The 18,047-nt window shown below is 36.5% G+C and overlaps 1 pseudogene; it reads right to left on the bottom strand.

Annotated features, from left to right (window-relative positions):
- Window positions 1-1,096: 1,096 nt before the first annotated feature.
- LOC150063739 (transcription factor BTF3 pseudogene) lies at window positions 1,097-1,557 on the bottom strand (annotated as a pseudogene).
- Window positions 1,558-18,047: the final 16,490 nt, after the last annotated feature.

Genomic DNA, 18,047 nt, shown 5'->3' with positions numbered 1-18,047 from the left:
ACGCAATACACCCTCTTGTCCTGAACTGATTGCATGGAGTTTCCTTTCCCCAGACCTTCCAAGTGCATGTCATGGAATGCTGTATCCTAGGGTTCATTGTCATTCTTTTTTTTTTTCTTTTTACAAAGCAAACAATTTTATTAATCTCTGTTTCAACGTTTATTCCCAGGTTTGATCAGCTTCATTAGCTGAAAAGAATGAATTGTGTATAAGCAAAACCTGAAAAGAACTACAGTGTCCAAGAGGCTTGGGCTTAAAAATATTTTTAAAAAATCTAGATTTTATCAGATACGTAAACAAAAGAATTTTAAAAAGCAGTCATAGTAAAAGGTGAAAGATTTATACGATCTGAAGAGAAACCAGAATGATGTTCATTGCAGCACTATTTACCATAGCAAAGAAATGGAACCAACCCAGATGCCCCTCAGTTGATGAGTGGATCAAGAAGATGTGGTATTTATACACAATGGAATTCTATGTTGCTGTCAGAAGGAATGACATTGCCCCATTTGTAAGGAAATGGAAAGACTTAGAAAAAATCATACTAAGTGAAGTAAGCCAGACTCAAAGGAACATAGGCCCAATAGTCTCCCTCATTTGTCATAATCAGTAGAAACCTTCAGGTCTCCTAGCAGAGATTTACAATAGAACAAAGTCTATAGACATAAGGCCAAATAGTATGATACTAAATGAAAAGACCTCCAGGATAAGAAAACAAAAGCCATATAATGAGTGACTGTTGTCCTTAATGTACTATGTTATCGCTCATCTCTTTTGCTGTCCCTTGCTTACCTCATATTGTTACACTATTTCACCTTGTTATCTGATATATTTTATATGTGCTTAATTGGTTATTTGAAATTGGATAGGGAAGGGGGGAAATCAAGATAAGCAGGGGGAGGGTGGGAGGGAAATGGGGACCATGTCATGAGAAAGGGTATCAATGTTTGTGAATTAATGCACCTCTATCAGGTGAATATAATGTAACCCTTCCATTAATCATAGTAAAAAATATTTTTTAAAAAAGCAGTCATAATATAAAACAGCAGCTCCTGTAACTTCCTCAAGTTGTTTCTTCTTCAGAAGTTCACTCAGTTCAGTTTGCCTCATTCTTAGAAGCCTCATCAAAATTCTCCACAAGACCTGCAACTTCATCAACATCATCTTCTCCATGCACATATTGCTATGCAGAGCTTCAGCCAGTCTCCTTAAACTAGTCAGATTGTCTGCACCAAGCTGGTTCAAGATGCATTCCTGTCATCTTCTTTGTCTCAGCGTAGCTTATAATGGTGAAAGTATTTATTGCCACAGATGCCTGAACTTTAGGGTTGTTAAAGTGGATCCACTATTCCTTGGTTTGTAAATATATTCACCTCCTCAGTACCAGAGATATTGTTCACTCCTAACTTCTTTAAGGAGAACTGAAGTTTTTTTTTTGTCATCTACTGTAGCTGTTCTATGAACCACCTTCTTTCTATGAGCAGTTCCTTTTCCACCAATGCTCACTTGTGCCTGCAGTTTGGCGAGTTTTTCTGGGTTCGTGATAGTTTCTTTCATCTTTTCAGAGTGGAAATGGGGCTCCATGGGGGACTAGGGCTGGCGCTTAGGGGGCTCTGGGGGAGACCAGCTGAGATTCTTCATTGTCATTCTTGTCTTCATTTGTGACATGTATGCTAGGACTTTGCTTATTTTTAATTGCTTTGTTCGTCCTCTGATCATTCACTGCAGGCATTATTGTTTTTATCCTGGATCCAAGCCTTTATCAGAGATGTTGAATATTTTTGCTCTGCCCATGGCTCACATGTTTATTAATGCACGCCTTTCCTCTCACTTCGTAGCTCACCATATAGTTTTATTAATTTGTCTTCGGATAAGTTTTTTTAAATTTTGTCTGTTTTACTACAGTAATATAAAACAAAGTAAGTAGAGTAGGTAGAGAGTAAGAATGCAGATTTCTTTTGGAGAGAAATAAAGGTAATTGAAATACCACAACCACACCTCATTTAATACTCAAGACATTTTGATGAGACTGTTTCTTCCTTCTACATAAACAAGTGGATTGGGAGAGGTTATATAAATTGTCCAAAATTGGATCCACTATTATGTTAGCGTTTATCCTAATTCAAGCTTCATGTTGTTTCCAGTATAAAACACAGGTTCTTACTGAGAAAGAAACATGATTTAATTTCACCCAGACTTTGATACAATTCTCCCTGACATGGTTTTTTTTTAGTTCCGAACACCTGGTGCCACAAAGGCTATGAAAGTAACCAAACACTCTTATGGAAATATAAGGTGTTGTTTTTTTCTCTAAAATTATTTCTCCGAAAAGAATATTTGAGGTGTAATTAACTACTTACAGGGGACATCACTATTTGCTTTTTCTTGAACTACAAAGTTCTATTTGGGCAAAATACATTAGTACGAATGAGTCTTCTGGCTTTGAATGTATATAGTGGGTTACTTGGGTAGGTCTGTTTGTTACAGTATCTAACAGATTGTGATTTATTATATTTGGTAATAGTTTCTGCAAAGATACCTCAACTTCTTGTGTGGAATTTAATATTAGGGCAATGGTCAATTGCCCTACAAACAAATGACAAAGTCTCAAGATTTCTTTGGTTAATACAGTGGAAGTTTAGGTCTCGTCAAGTTAATAACAAAATGAAGCTATCATGGTTTTCAGAAATGTACTTATTGCAGTGACCCATGAACCTGGATTCTTTCAGGTTGGTGTCACAATTAAACTTGGAAGCTGAGCAATGTATGGACAACAGAACATAGCCTTGCCCTTTTCCTTTATGTGCTGGTGATCTACTTTCTTAAACCACAATTGGTCTGAATAATCCTAATAGAAATTGTACAACTCATTAACCCTAAACCTATTTCTTATATTTCCCTCGAACTCAAGTTTACCAGCCAGTCCTGAAATAGGAAAAAAGAATTCGACAAAGACAGTTTTTATTAGATGTAAAACACAAGTTTTTGGTGTATGCTAGCTGATGCTGTGGCAGCTGCCATTTTTAAACTTTTAAAGATATATTGAAAAAGCAATAGAGATCTCATATATATATATATATATATATGCACAGTCAAGAAGAATAGAATTCCAAATGTCTGAAAGCTGGGGCTTAAGATTAAATTTCCAGTGACAGCTCTGTATACAGATAAAAGGATCATGATATTTCACACAAGACAGTAAGATAAAATAGCATGGAAAAATGGTCTTAGATTATTCCACCTGTTGTGCTGACAAAGACACTGATATAAAAAAAATGTCAGTTGCAGTCAAGTAGAGGTGGTTCATTCCCATAATCCAGGATACTCAGGAGACTAAGATCTATAGGATCATGGTTTGAAGATATCTTGGGAAGAAAAGTTCGTGAGACTCCATCTGCAAACATACTTAGGAAAAATCCAGACAGAAATGGTGGCTCAAGTGGTAAAACACCAGCTCAGTGAGCAAGCAAGCTGAGCAAATGCAATGCCCTGACCTCAAACAAGTTAACTGTCAAAATAAAATTCAAGTGCAGACTTCAATGATTCAAATATACAAATACTACTCTAAAAGAGCAACATTTTCTAGTTAACCTATTTCTTGTTTCTTAAAATTTATCCATTAAAAACATAAATAAATGTAGGCAATGGATTGCATCAACAACAGACATAAGACTTGACTTATCAGGCAAGGTATATGGTGGCCCATAGCACTAATGTTAGCTGGTTTAGTGATGCAATCTCTTGATTATAATACAGAAATGAAGGAGACAGGATCTTCCCACATTGTTTAAGAATTCTATACATCTTTCCAAGATGACCCCTCCATTATATGCAAATCTTATATAATATATATTGCTACTTTATATATATATGCACAGTATGATGCATACATATATACATGTATGCCATGTATATGATATATACCCAGAAAATGATGATGCTCAAATTTACATATATGTATATATATGATTTGCATGCAAAAATTGTACAATACTATTGAGCTCACAGCCTTTATTTTCCACTCTGACATAAAGCTATCCTATGCATGTCATTTTCATCAAATTCATTGTGTATTCATGTTCAGAATACTTTTCTTAATGCTCTTGAAGTCTTCTGTTACTTCATGCCTTACTTCAAACTAAACAAGTGTATCTTTGGGAGTTCAAAAGTCAAGAATATAGACATGAAAACTAGTCAGTCTTCTACACCATTTAGACTAGTTGTAGGATGATAAAATCAATAGGCAGAGGGATGGATGTTTACGGAAATTACTCATGAACTTTGAAACACAGCTCTTAATCAATGTTCCTCAAAACCCAGGACAGGCACAACCTGTGGACTAATGGAAAAGCAATTGCTATAACTAGCATGAGAGCTACTAAGACCACACCACCAGCACAGACTATGCCATTAGCCCTGCATCCGTGCCCAGGCCTCATATCCACCTGGGCGCTATAAATGTCCTATCTCCTGAATTAGGGCTTGAAAGAGAATTTAATTTGCTTATTACCAAGTAGAAAAATAGCACAAACTAAGCTAAGTTCAATCATTTTACTTTATTAAAGTATTTCTGTTTCTACCTCTTGGTGAGAAAGCTGTTTTATTATATGATTGATTCAAAACCTTATAAAATTATTAACTCAAGATTTGTTTTCTGTTAACTTTCAGATTTGTCTTGAAGGACAAATAGCACAAAGGATATGACAAGCAAAAAAAAATGTATGTAGGCAAGTTGGCCAAAGAGAGACCATGGAATTGTTTTTATATATACAGTAAGAACAGTGGAAAGAATTTCTCCAGAGACTTTGACTTTAATGAACCCTTATATTATCCCCTTTCTTACTAAGTATTCAGAAGACACATGCATGTGGGCATACCTTTAGTATCCTAGTTTTAAACAAAGGAATTAATAACTCATCAATAAAAGGACTCTTTTTGGAATATCGCTATTCAAACCTGGAAGGAAATTAAACACACCAAACCAATGTACTCCCTTCCCATGACATTCTCAGTATTAGCCCTGTCCCTCCAGCCCTGCAGTTAACCAACATTCTACCCTAACTTTCATCAATCTCACATAGGTGTATGGAAATGATTTCTGATTATCCCCTCTTGCTCAGGTTTCTTCTTCTGTCTGTCACTTTCACACTTATAGGAAGGAGTTAGTTATACACTGTCAGCACATCACAGTCAGCAGAGAAACAATGGACTGATGCCTCAGAGTCCTTTCTCTTTCAGCTGGCTGCTACTTTTTATGTGCTGATATATTTAGATAGCAGAACCTCCATCCAACCAAGCAGGTCCTACTGTTTGTCACTGTAACTTTGTTCTCTCCATTTATGTTACTTCTGTCCAGAATTTTCTTTCTTTGCTTGCTTTTCTTGTCTAAATCTAATATGTCCTTCAAGTCTAGAATAATTTTCCATCTTCTCTTAGACTTTGGCAAGAAAGGCCTTTGGGTGTTGAGCTTCAGAAAGACTGCAGTTATTGCATAAATGCAAGTGCATTTAGGTCCTGGGAGATGGCAGCCTATAACCTAAATATCTCTTTGTGAGTGACATGGTTCTATCTCTGAGAAATTCTTTCCCACCTTTCTTCCCCATAGATACGTGAGTGATCCCAAGGGAATGACATCACACATGTGAGTTGTAGCTCTGCTGCTGTTTAACACGAACATGGTTTGAGAGCCATCTGAGTACTGAAGAGGCTATTAGAAAGCGACAAGACAAATTAACGTGTCAAAACTTACAGCTTCACTTTGCATGATTGCAATGGAAGCTTCCATAGTCAAGTATTATTCCCCAGGATTGCCCAGTGTCCCTTTTCTTGTTTCAATTATTAAACCAATTTGACGTTTTTTGTAAGTAGTCATAATTTAGCATGGCATTTGCAAGAATTACCAAGTGACTAGAAGCTTTTGCAATGTTAAAATGTTCATATTATTCTTACATATTTTTTCATTTACAATAATGGCATTTTAGTACATCTAGAAGACATGTGGTAAAGTAGAAAATATTTATTTGAGCAATGAGGAAGGCATTGTGTGCTAAAAAGTTGTTGAAATCTAATAAGATTCAGTTATATTATCTTAAAAAGTTAACCTTTGAATTTCAAGTGTTACACCTATAATAAATATACATTATAGATTTTATAACTATTATGATATGTGCTTTTGAGTAATATGCAATATTTTAGGGTTATTTATACTTTAGTGAAAATATTTTCCAATTTGTTTCACTGATAAACTTTTAGTGTTTTGAATCACTAATATGATAAGATAGGAAAGTATAAGATCTTAATTATAATATGCAATTAATGGTTTTACTAAAATAAAGAAATAAAGGAAACATTATGGGATCCATGCACTAGATTATTAATCATATGAATGCAACTATTTATCTATTAACCAGATTATCAAAAGAATATCAGGCATGTTTAAGGCCAACTAAAATCAGTTATTATTAGTAGTATATCAGTTATAAGTTTTACAAAAAATCCAAATCGGTGAAGAAATGTCTCACTTTTTGCTAGTATTAGGAGTTGAACTTATCTTCTCATACTTACAAGACTGGTGAGCTTACAACCTGAGCCATGCCTCCACGCTTATATTTTGTTGGTTATTTTTGAAGATGGAGTCTAGCCAACATTCAGTCCATGCTGCCTTCACAGTGCAATCCTCTCAAGTTCAGTCTCTTGAGTACTTAAAATCACAGCCATCGGTACAAAATATCTGCTGTCAATAAAGGACAGGAACATATTTTATTATAAAACTTATCCGATTTTCCTAAATAAAACAACATTATAGCTAGAATATTCCTGTCTAGCCCGACCCTAAAAATAGTAACCCAGACTAAGATCTAAAACCATATTTTGTCTAGTCTTATTATCCCTGATTTTGTATATCAGCAACGTCTTCCTATTAACTGGTGACTTACAGGGCAAAGAGCAGGCCTTATTCTCCTCTCTAGTTTCTCATCATGATCACAATGAGCAAATTGTGCATCTTAAGTAAACTATTAGTTGATGACAAATGAGATATCAGGGAAAATAATTTTGAAATTAATTAGGAATAACAAGCATTCGATGCGCCATGGATGAGCCATCGATGCAGGTCACAGTGAAGGGGGCGTGGGTCTAGCCTTGAAAAGAAGCATCCTGGGAGAGACAGAAAAACTGAAATAGGGACAAGAAAAGACTGTTGTGTAATGCTGTGCTATAGTTTCGAACTGATACGTAGCTGGTGAGCATAGCCTTCCTAGGGAAAGAGCTGGCATTCTAGCTGCCTAGAATTGCCTAATGATGTTGAATTGAAAATGAAGGGAATAAGTAGATTTTTAGGCAACAGATTCCCAGTTAATCTTTTGTGTTGTTATACTTGACAACTATGTCAAAACATTCCATTCCAGGCCTTCCCTGAGTTTGAGAAGATGAAATCTGGTAAAAAGCGAAAATATAAAAATAGCTGGGTGCTGGTTGCTGGTAGCTACTTAGAGGCTGAGATCTGAGGATCATGGTTCAAAGCCAGACCAGGCATGAAAGTCTGTGAGACTCCAATTAATCACTAATTAACCACCAGAAAACTGGAAGTGATGTGCTGTGGCTCAAGTGCTGTGCTGCAGCATCAACCTTGAGCTGAAGAGCTTAGGGGCAATGCTCAGGTCCAGTGTTCAAGCCCCAACCGAATACACACACACACACACACACACACACACACACACACACACACACACACACACACAGATATGCCCTACTATTTATCCTCTCTGACAAAAGCAAGCAAGACATTAAAAGTCAAAGAGACAGTTAATAAATGCAAGTTGTGTTGCTAAATCATAGCTTTCATAACCAAAGATGAACCACATACCTATAAACATTATTTTATGAGATGTTTAGGTTTCACTGATTTTCAAAACCATTGTCAAACAGCTCCTGAACAGTTCAGTGAGACTTCTTGTGGACAGTGATTTTAAAATTGCAAAATATGTGGGGCGAAATTTCTAAACAAAAGCTAACATATGTTTTAGTTTTAGTAAATATTTATAAGATAGTACCCAAAAGATTTTGCTTGCAAAATAAAACTCAAATATCCCTCAATAAATGAGTCATTTCATTTATTAAAATTTATGTTTTGTCATGACCCATTTTAAGATACATACACTGTATTTTTACAAATATATATATTTATTTATTTAAATAATGCTTTGGGAGGAAATTACATGTAGATTAGGACTTTCGCAGAAATTCAGTACTTAAGTATTATTAAGAGGTACTTAACATCACTTTCTTATTTTCTTATAAGTCAATAATTATAAATAAAGATTCGTTATACTTTCATGTATCATATTATTATGAATTAAAGTTTGGTGAGATAAAGTTTTAAAAGATTAAGGACTCAGATGCTAATTGCTCAAATCTCTGTAAATCACTGTATACGGGATTAAATACAAGCTACTCTTCTTGCACTCATTCTTCCCTAATAAAAAACTCTCTGTGTCAAGCATAGTGAGAACAGTGGTGGGCAAAGTGATAGGTAGGCAGTCATAGTCACCAGAGAGAATGTCATAGGCCAAGGAGAGGGTAGTGGATATGTACAGGAAGGGTTTTCCAGTCTGGTATATTTGACCTTTATTAAAGAAAATGAATGTCCATGCAGAGGGTGCAGGCCAGTATACACAATTAGAGCCAAGCAAGATGAGGAGGGTACCTATACTTGCAGGGTGGCCTAAGCTGGATGGTCTGTACATTCCTGCAGGGTAGAGTGCAGTCCAGCACAGTGTGCTTGAGCCAATTAGTGTAGTGAGGACAGATCGTAGAGAGGAAGGGGCAGTGGCAATGACATAAAATTATCTACAAGATCCACAAGCAGAGAGCACATTTCGACCAAAAAGTCAGTGTACTAAGAAAAATGGAAGTTAGTTTTCTCACTTTTGGTGAGAGGAGTGCACAGATGAAAAGCGAAACTCATACAAATCCTTGGCATTTAGGTGTTGTGTTAAAATAAAAAGGATTGGCATAATCCTATAGAGAAGGAAATGAATATGAATACTGGCATAAATGTAAATATGCTTGTACATGCCCATATTTCTCCATGTATTTCTTAACTTTATCTGATAAATCAGCATACCTCAACAGCATTGAATTCACCCCCGTCAAGGTCTTAATTTCTGCAGAACACATTCCCCAGTTTCAAATAGAAGTTGAGTATTTAGCTGTTCCAGGACTTCTACAGGCAAAGTACAAGATGAGCCTTGACCATTTTATTCTACTTGCAAAATAGTGAGTACTCAGAGACAGATGAAGATTGGTTAAAGGGCTGTTTGAATAGGCTATGATTTTGAACATATTGTAACATATTGACTGAAATAGGAAGCATGTACTAATACATATTACAACCCCAAAGTAATTTCCCACCAAATAACAGTTTGCTAGAAAGAACAGAGAACTTTTCAGAGACTATTGGAAGATGTCACCTTGAACAAGTGATCAAACATATCCTCAGAAATAAGATAAATCAAAATTGAAAGCTATTCAATAGAGAAAGGGCACAGGGTCACTGCTATAATATCCTTGTCAAAGATACATCAGTTCAATATAGTCTTCAGAAAATATCAAGAAAACCTAAATTGTGGTAACTTATAATGTTCTTGTAGTCTTAGAATTATCAGGTCAAAACTTTAGACTCTACTACAGAGCTATAGTGACCAAAACAGCTTGGTACTGGCACAAGAACAGGACTGAAGACCAATGGAATAGAACTGAGGACCCAGATATTAAACCACAGATCTATGGCTACCTAATCTTTGACAAGGGAGCTAAAAAAATAGAATGGAAGAAAGACAGCCTTTTCAACAAGTGGTGCTGGCAGAACTGGTTAAGCACCTGCAGAAAACAAAGTTGGATCCTTCTTTGTCACCCTGCACCAGAATTAACTCCAAATGGATCAAAGACCTGGAGGTAAAAGCAGATACACTGAAAACTTTACAAGAAAGAATAGGAGATACATTAGGTCTCCTTGGCACAGGTCAAAACTTTCTTAATAAGGACCAAGAAAAAAAACAAATCAGAGAAAGTCTGGATAAGTGGGACTGCATTAAACTGCAGAGCTTCTGTATGGCAAAGGACACAGCTAGCAAATTAACTAGAAAGCCTACAGAGTGGGAGAAGATCTTCACTAACCATACAATGGACAAAGGCCTCATATCTAAAGTATATCAACAGCTCAAGAAATTGAATCACTCTAAAACTAATCTCTAGAATAAGAACCATCCCATTAAAAGATAGGCCAAAGACTTAAAGAGAGTCTTCTCTGAAGAAGAAATAAGAATGGCCCATAAAAACATGAAGAAATGCTCAACATCTCTGGCCATAAAGAAATGCAAATCAAAACAACTCTAAGATTCCACCTCACTCCAGTTAGAATGGCCAGGATCAAGAAAACTAATAACAGATGCTGGAGGAGATGTGGCCAGGAGGGATCACTACTACACTGCTGATGGGAGTGCAAACTTGTTCAACAACTATGGAAAGCAAAAGAATAAACATAGAGCTCCCCTATGACCCAGCAGATCCACTACTTGGCATTTACCTAATTGTCCAGAAACAAGGACATACTAAATCCACTAGCACAATGATGTTCATTGCGGCACTATTTACCATAGCAAAGATATGGAACCAACCCAGATGTCCCTCAGTTGATGAGTGTATCAACAAGATGTGGTATTTGTACACAGTGGAATTCTATGCTGCTGTCAGAAAGAACGACTTTGCCCCATTTGTAAGGAAATGGAAAGACTTGGAAAAATCATATTAAGTGAAGTAAGCCAGACTCAAAGGAACATAGGCTCAATGGTTTTCCTCATTTGCCATAATCAGTAGAAACCTTGGGGTCTGCTAGCAGAGATTTGCAATAGAACAAAACCTAGATACATAAAGCCATATAGAATGATGCTAACTGAAAGGACTCCCAGGATATAGAAACAAAAGCCATATAATGAGTGATTGTTGTCCTTAATGTACTTTTGCTGACCCTTGGTTATCTCATATTGTTACAGTATTTTACCTTGTTATCTTATATATTGTATATGTGCTTGTTTGGTTATTTGAAATCGGATAGGGCAGGGGGGAAAACAAGATGAGGGGCGGGGTTGGGGGGAGGGAAATGGGGACCAAAACATGAGAAAGGGTATCAATGTATATGAAATAATGCACCTTCTATGGTGAATATAATGTAACCCTTCTATTAATTACAGTAAAAAATATATGAAAAAAAGTGTGAGGTTATTGAAAATAAGGACAACTGAAAGAATACGTCTAGACTGGAAACCAAAGCCATATATCAGCCAATACGGAACTTCTGTTATACACCCTTTTGTCATAGAGGGCAGTATTGAGACACCTGGCAATGGTTAAACATGTTCTGAGGAGGGGCTGGCAGTCCTGACTCCTATTCAGCTTCATCACATTTGCATTGCATTTGTTCAGGAGAACATATACTTTGTGTGAAAAATACAGTAAAACTTTGAAGAGTTAGTGGGCCATTAATCCAGCAGCTTGGTCTCAGATGACTTCCAACAAAACAATCAAAAAGATTTCCTTGCAGCTTTTCAGTAAGCCTGGGATTGCCCAAAAGTAGAAATATGAGACTATACAAATAAGTTCTCCTCTTAGGAGATAATGCAAAATAATCCAAGAAAAGCCCTAAACTAATTTAGCAGAAGGCTGTTCCCTCTGCTGATTTTATATTCCCATTTCTCATTTAGGTAATACGATTAGAGTCCACCTGAGAGTTCACGTAGTATGTTATTGCTGTTATTTCCACATCATGGTAGCCCAGGATGTCTTCCTCATACTTGCCTTACAACGTGCCTAAACTTCCATAAATAAATGCCTGCCCCATGAGCTAAAAAGAAAAACACTTCAAAAGGACTATTTTAGAATATAACTTCCTGAGTTCCAGATGAAGAACTAGTGACTGGAAGGTATATATTGAAAAGTATACATAAAATACCACATACAATAATACTTTTCTTTTCCCAACTCATTAGAAAGTTTGGGGAAAGGCTCAGAAAACAGTGAGCCTTGGTAACTTCTATGTTGTTGACTGTAGAAAGTATAAAAGTCTGGTGGCCCAGCAATCTGTCTATGTCAGTTTGCTATCCCAGACTTTCAATGCAACACATTGCAGAGTGATTCTACCACATGATCCACCTACAAGCTCAGCTGACAGTATCACCGCCAGGTCAATCTTACAACGAAGTCAACAATAACAATAGTGCAAGTTAATGACACAATTGGCCTAGGCATGTGTGGACCTTCATAATTATGAGATTATTTATTTATTTATTTATTTATTTTGCCAGTCCTGGGCTTGAGCTCAGGGCCTGAGCACTGTCCTTGGACTTTCTCAAGGCTAGCACTCTACCACTTGAGCCTCAGCACCACTTCCGGCTTTTTTCTATGTATGTGGTTCCGAGGAATCGAACCCGGGTCTCCATGCATGCTAGGCAAGCACTTTAAACACTAGGCCAAACTCCTGGCCCCGAGATTATTTTTGATAGGTACTGATACCCATCTTCGGATAGTCTTTTTCCATGACCCCTGAGATCTCCCCAAAGCTAATTTTTTAGACTGACTTATATACCCTCCTCTCTCATTTGTGGGGACGTCTACCAAACCTAGCCACTTCTCCCTTTTAGAGATGTTATAGCATTACATGCATTTCTTATATACTGCCCTTTTTGATTTTAGCTATTCTATTTCTGTTATAATGCTGCTGAGCTCAGGAACAGGGATAGACAGATAGACCATCTACCTGTCATACTTAACTAGAACTTTTGAGGTCTTCTTTTCTCAAGACAACTATTTTCTTCATTTCACATAACATAACATAAATTCCTTGTTGTAAATGTGAATGTTTTTAGTACAGCCCTTAGACATTGTAGATTTACACATGTATAGTAAAGCTTCGTGAAGATGCACTTGACTTGACAAAACCCAGCATGACACTACATGTCCTCTCGATTTTTCATAGTTTCTGTTTCCATGGTTACTTAGTAAAATCCCTAGTTGTATAGCATAGGTCTAATATCATCTTAATATCTACTGTAAATCTAATAGTATTATTTTTTAACTGAAAAACAGTGAAAGGAATAATTGGGACAGCTTATTATTATTATGAAGTGATTGTGCAGATAATTGTTAGGTAACATATTTAAATAGATATATGACAATGGAGCTACAGAAGCAGCTCCTAGAATCAACCAACTGAAGCTGGTAGTGTGAGACAGCTCACCCAGGTAGAAGAGCTAGGTAGATAAAAACCTAAGTATAGAATATTTTATAGGTACTTATTCTGAGTCATGAATCTGTTTGACCAAATTCTACCCTTTGCAACTTTACTCCATCCTTCAGGTCACTGCCCTAATGATTCAAATTATCAAATTTCTTATTTCCCATTTTCTAAGATCTGAGTCCTGTAATTAAAATCCATAGTCTATTTTTTGCACACCACCCCCCAACTTGATAAATATCTACCTTTCTTACTTATTTTTCTCATTGATATCTATTTGTTTTTACTCTGTATCACTGCAGAAACATCTCTTTAAGATAAGGAGACTAGCCCTTCGCTAGAAATGAGAGAGCGGTAATATAACATGGACATAATAAAGCAATAACTGTGAACTTTGTACAAATTTGTCTATGAAACATGGTTATATATAGTATATCATATATTTAATATATAGATATATGATGGCAAATTTCATGTATAACTTCCTCCTTAGAAAAAAACTATACATGTTTACTATGTTCTTGAGCAAAAGAAGAGAAAAATTTTGCAAGTATTTTCCACATTAAGGTATTTTTTTATGTGCATGCCAGTACTGGGACTTGCATTACAGATCTCAGAGTTCAAACTTTGCTTGCTTTTTGTTGTTGTTGTTGTTGTTGTTGTTGTTGTTGTTTTGCTCAGATCTGGTGTTCTACTATTAAGCAACACCATGATGTCTTGTTTTATGCTGTTTAATTTGTTAAAAGATCTTTGAAGCTCTTTTGAACTGCAATCCTCATATCTCAACATCCTGAGAAAGGATTATGGGAATAAGCCACCAGCACTGGGCTTGAACTGCCCTTTCCCTTAAGATGTTTCTCCAATAAGAAGCCCAAACATGAGGACATATGAAGTGAGCTATGTCACTGTCCTTTGCTGTAACAGTGTCTGATGTTTGCAATTAATAAAAGAGATAAACATACATAGAACTTAATAGATAGATAGATAGATAGATAGATAGATAGATAGATAGATAGAGCTTCTTGAAGAGTTGTAGTCAGAGATTCTCCTATATATATTTTTCCTGGAAAGACCTGCATAAACAAAATGGGGTATGTTATGCGGGTGTACTTTCTCGTGCCCTCAGTACATTTGTCTGACAAGGTTTTTAAGCTCCAATGGCTGTCTGAGGGAGAACTTTTAGGTTATTAATCACTTACATTCTGATAGAAAAAAAAAAAAAAGAAATGTCTCTGGAGACTCAGAAAAGTGACTGTGAACAAAGGGCTGACTTTCTCCCTTGGCGTGGTCCTCTGTAATTGAATTTATTTGTATTTGGATATTTGAAATTTGATAGGGAAGGGGGGAAAACCAAGATGGGTGGGGGGTGTGGGGGGGAGGGAAACGGGTACCAAGACATGTGAAAGGGTATCAATGTATGTGAATTAATGCACCTTCTATCTGGCAAATATCATGTAACCCTTTTACTAATTACAATAAAAAAAAAGATTATCAAAAAAAAGAAGTCAATTCTTAAGACTCGGGGAGTGGCCTGGAAAGACAGGGGAAGAGCTGTGACAACTGGAGATAACAGCTGCATTTTCCCTAAAATAATAGAACTCATTTTTCTTTCTTTTATAATTTCTCTTTACACTTGTAAACTTTCCTAAATGTGATGGTAGATTTGTGACCCAGGCTTAGAAGAGTGTTTGGCTGCTAATTTGACCCTTATATAAATGGTTGTTGTTCTTATGTGTTTATTTCACTGTAATCTGATAATACAAATTAGCAAGGAGTTTGAAACAGGAATAAACAGTCACTATCTCCTAGCAAGTGCAGTACTTAATTTGAGCCTAAGCCTAGCATGAGTATGAAATTGAATATCCTGCTTTGCTTATCTTGGACACTTGCCTCCTCTCTACCAAGTGAAGCTTATTCAATTTACACATTTGATAGAGAGAAGTCTGTGTGTGACAGAGTTCAGCATGAAGGGGCACTTTGCCTTTGGATTTAGTAGGGTGCTGACAGCTCTCAGAAAAAGACTAACAAATATCCATGTCAACAAGCTCCCATCACAGTACAGGAAGGAGGGTAGAGATCACAGAATTCTAGGCCAGAGGAAGGTGCTGAATGTTCTGAGAAACCAGGTAAACACATGTGGGTTTCTCTTAGTTAAAGAAAAAGATCATCATCATCTTCCCTATGTACCAAGGTAGCTGTACAAAATTGCACCAACCACAGGAAAAAACAACCACACAAGAATAACAACCACTAGTGGCATAGGACCTGGGATGCCCCTAGAGTTACAGACTCCAACATTGGACTGTGTCTTTAAAGAAGAAAGTGGATGCCAGGCAATGATGGCTCATATCGCTACTCAGGAAGCTGAGATCTGAGGATCGTGATTTGAAGACAATTCAGGTAGGGAAGCATGTGAAACTTTTATCTCCAAGTAATGACCAATATCCAGAAGTAGAGATGTGACTCAAGTGGTAGAGTGTTAGCCTGGAGTAAAAAATGTTTAAGAACAGTACCCAGGGCCCTGGGTTCAGGCCCCAGTACTGGCACAGAGAAAAACAAGGAAAAAAGAAGGAATAAAAATGGAAGGAAGAAAGATAAAAGGAAGGAAGAAAGGAATGGAGGGAGGGAGGAAGATAGGGGAAAGGATCATTTAACTTCAAACCCAGACAAAACAGAGAGCTTCTCTGATCTCTCCACCAGAAGGCCTTCTCCTTTCTCATGTTTCCTCTGTATTTTCTTCCTTCCTTTGCTTCTTCAATAATTTTGCCTTCCCTCTCCTCTCTCAGAATGTCTAAATAAATCTTATGTGGATATGACAAGAAGCGAAATCTAACACTGTTAATTAATCACAGCAAAAATAATGAAAAGTGATAAGTGAGGAAGGGGATGAGGAGAGGAAATGATGAAGTTGATTAGCATTGAATTAGGATGGGTTGGGTTGTTTTGAGCAGTGTGTGAGGAACCCTTTCTCTGAAGAATGAACTACAACAGGGTCGATTTAAAGATGTTGATTGTGGTAGATGATAAATGAGTGAATGGCATCCGATTATGTACACGGATGAAAGAGCAATCAAATTGTATCTACCCTGGACTATCTAGAACTGAAGGTATTGTGTTTAACCAGTTAAGAATATTCAGCAAACTGAGGACCAAATAAATGTGCTTATATAAAATAATTAAATAACTAATTTCTAACAATTAAACATTTAGCTTTTTTGGGTGGGCGAAGACTGTGGCTTAAACTAGGGGCCTAGGTATTGTCCCTGAGCATTTTTGCTCAAGGCTGGTACAAGAACACTTGAGTCACAGCTCCACATCTGGATTTTCTTAGTGCTTAATTGGAGATAAGTGTTTCATAGACTTTCATGCTTGGGACATCCTCTAACCATGATCCTCAAATCACAGCTTTTTGAGTAGATAATAGCATCAATCTTAAATAATTCTTACACAATTTAGAACAAGTCCTCTATAATCAATTTAAAAATAAATGAAACATCCCAAAATAGGCACAAAATTACTGAATACTAGTTGAATGTATTTATTACATACGGGAATAAAACACATCTACTGAGGATACTTTGAGTGTGACCTTTAAAAGTAGCTACGTCTTTTCTAACTAAAGCAACATTAGTAGGCCAGATGGTTTAAAAGAAATTTGGGGAAGATAGCCTCTACTTAAAATTATTTCTTCCTGCAATTAAAAAAATCAAAATTACTGAAGTGAAAATTTCCAGTAAAGATCCATCTTTATAAAATTCATAAATTATAATGGAAATCTAACACTTTTCCTGGCAGAAAATTTCCAGAATTTGTACATATTCTTAAATTTTTTCTTCTCCCCATAATTGAGCACACAATTAGCTGAGTACTAAACTGAAGCTAAAAATCCACCCTTTTTAATGTAGCCAATTATTTCCATCTTTGTCTCGAACTTTGATGTTTATGACACCCACGCTTTTTTTTAATCATTCCATTTTTTTTAAGAAATGAATAAGAGGCAATTGCAATAAAATCTTCAAATAAGGATGTGCAGAATTGGGAATACTGACCAAACAGAGCTGTTGGCTGTCAGGCAATGCCAATGTAGATTGCATTTCTTTTTTTCCAGATAATGCATGTATTTTAACTTCAGAATATGGATATGAGTGCAAAATCACAGAAAACAAATAAAATGCTTACAAAAAATAATCTATAAAATGTGACGTCCAGGGCCAGGAGCCTAGCCTAGTAGCAGAGTGTTCACCTAGCATGCATGAAGCTCTGGGAGCGATTCCTTGGAACCATATAATCAGAACAAGCCGTAAGTGGTGCTGTGGCTCAAGTGACAGAGTGCCAGCCCTGAGCAAAAAGTGTCCAAGGACAGTGGCCAGGCCCTAAGTTCAAGCCACAGGACTGGCAAAAAAGTGATGCCATCCAGATATCATGCTAAAAGCATTCCTTCCAATGAAGTTTATGTTATGAAGCATCTTCATGAAAAGAATTGAGTTCTGTTTACAAAAGATACTAGAAAATAGAGATCAGGGATAGATTGTAGTATAGAAACCATGGAAGTCAGCATTTACTGATTCTTTTAAATTATGTGTGATCTGACAGAAGTAACAGCAGAAATAGAGAATATTCTTTGCCTAGCATTGACCAGAAATAATAAAAAGTGGTCCATGATACAAAAGTAAAAGCACATTTAAATGAAGAAGAGATGGGTAGATGAATGAAGAAAGGAAGGGTTGGAGAATACAGTCATGATAATAAATATATCTAT

The sequence above is a fragment of the Megascapheus bottae genome, chromosome 5, assembly GCF_031878675.1.
Source record: "Megascapheus bottae isolate mThoBot1 chromosome 5, mThoBot2.hap1, whole genome shotgun sequence".
Taxonomy (NCBI): domain Eukaryota; kingdom Metazoa; phylum Chordata; class Mammalia; order Rodentia; family Geomyidae; genus Megascapheus; species Megascapheus bottae.
This window is presented reverse-complemented; position numbering and strand designations above follow the sequence as displayed.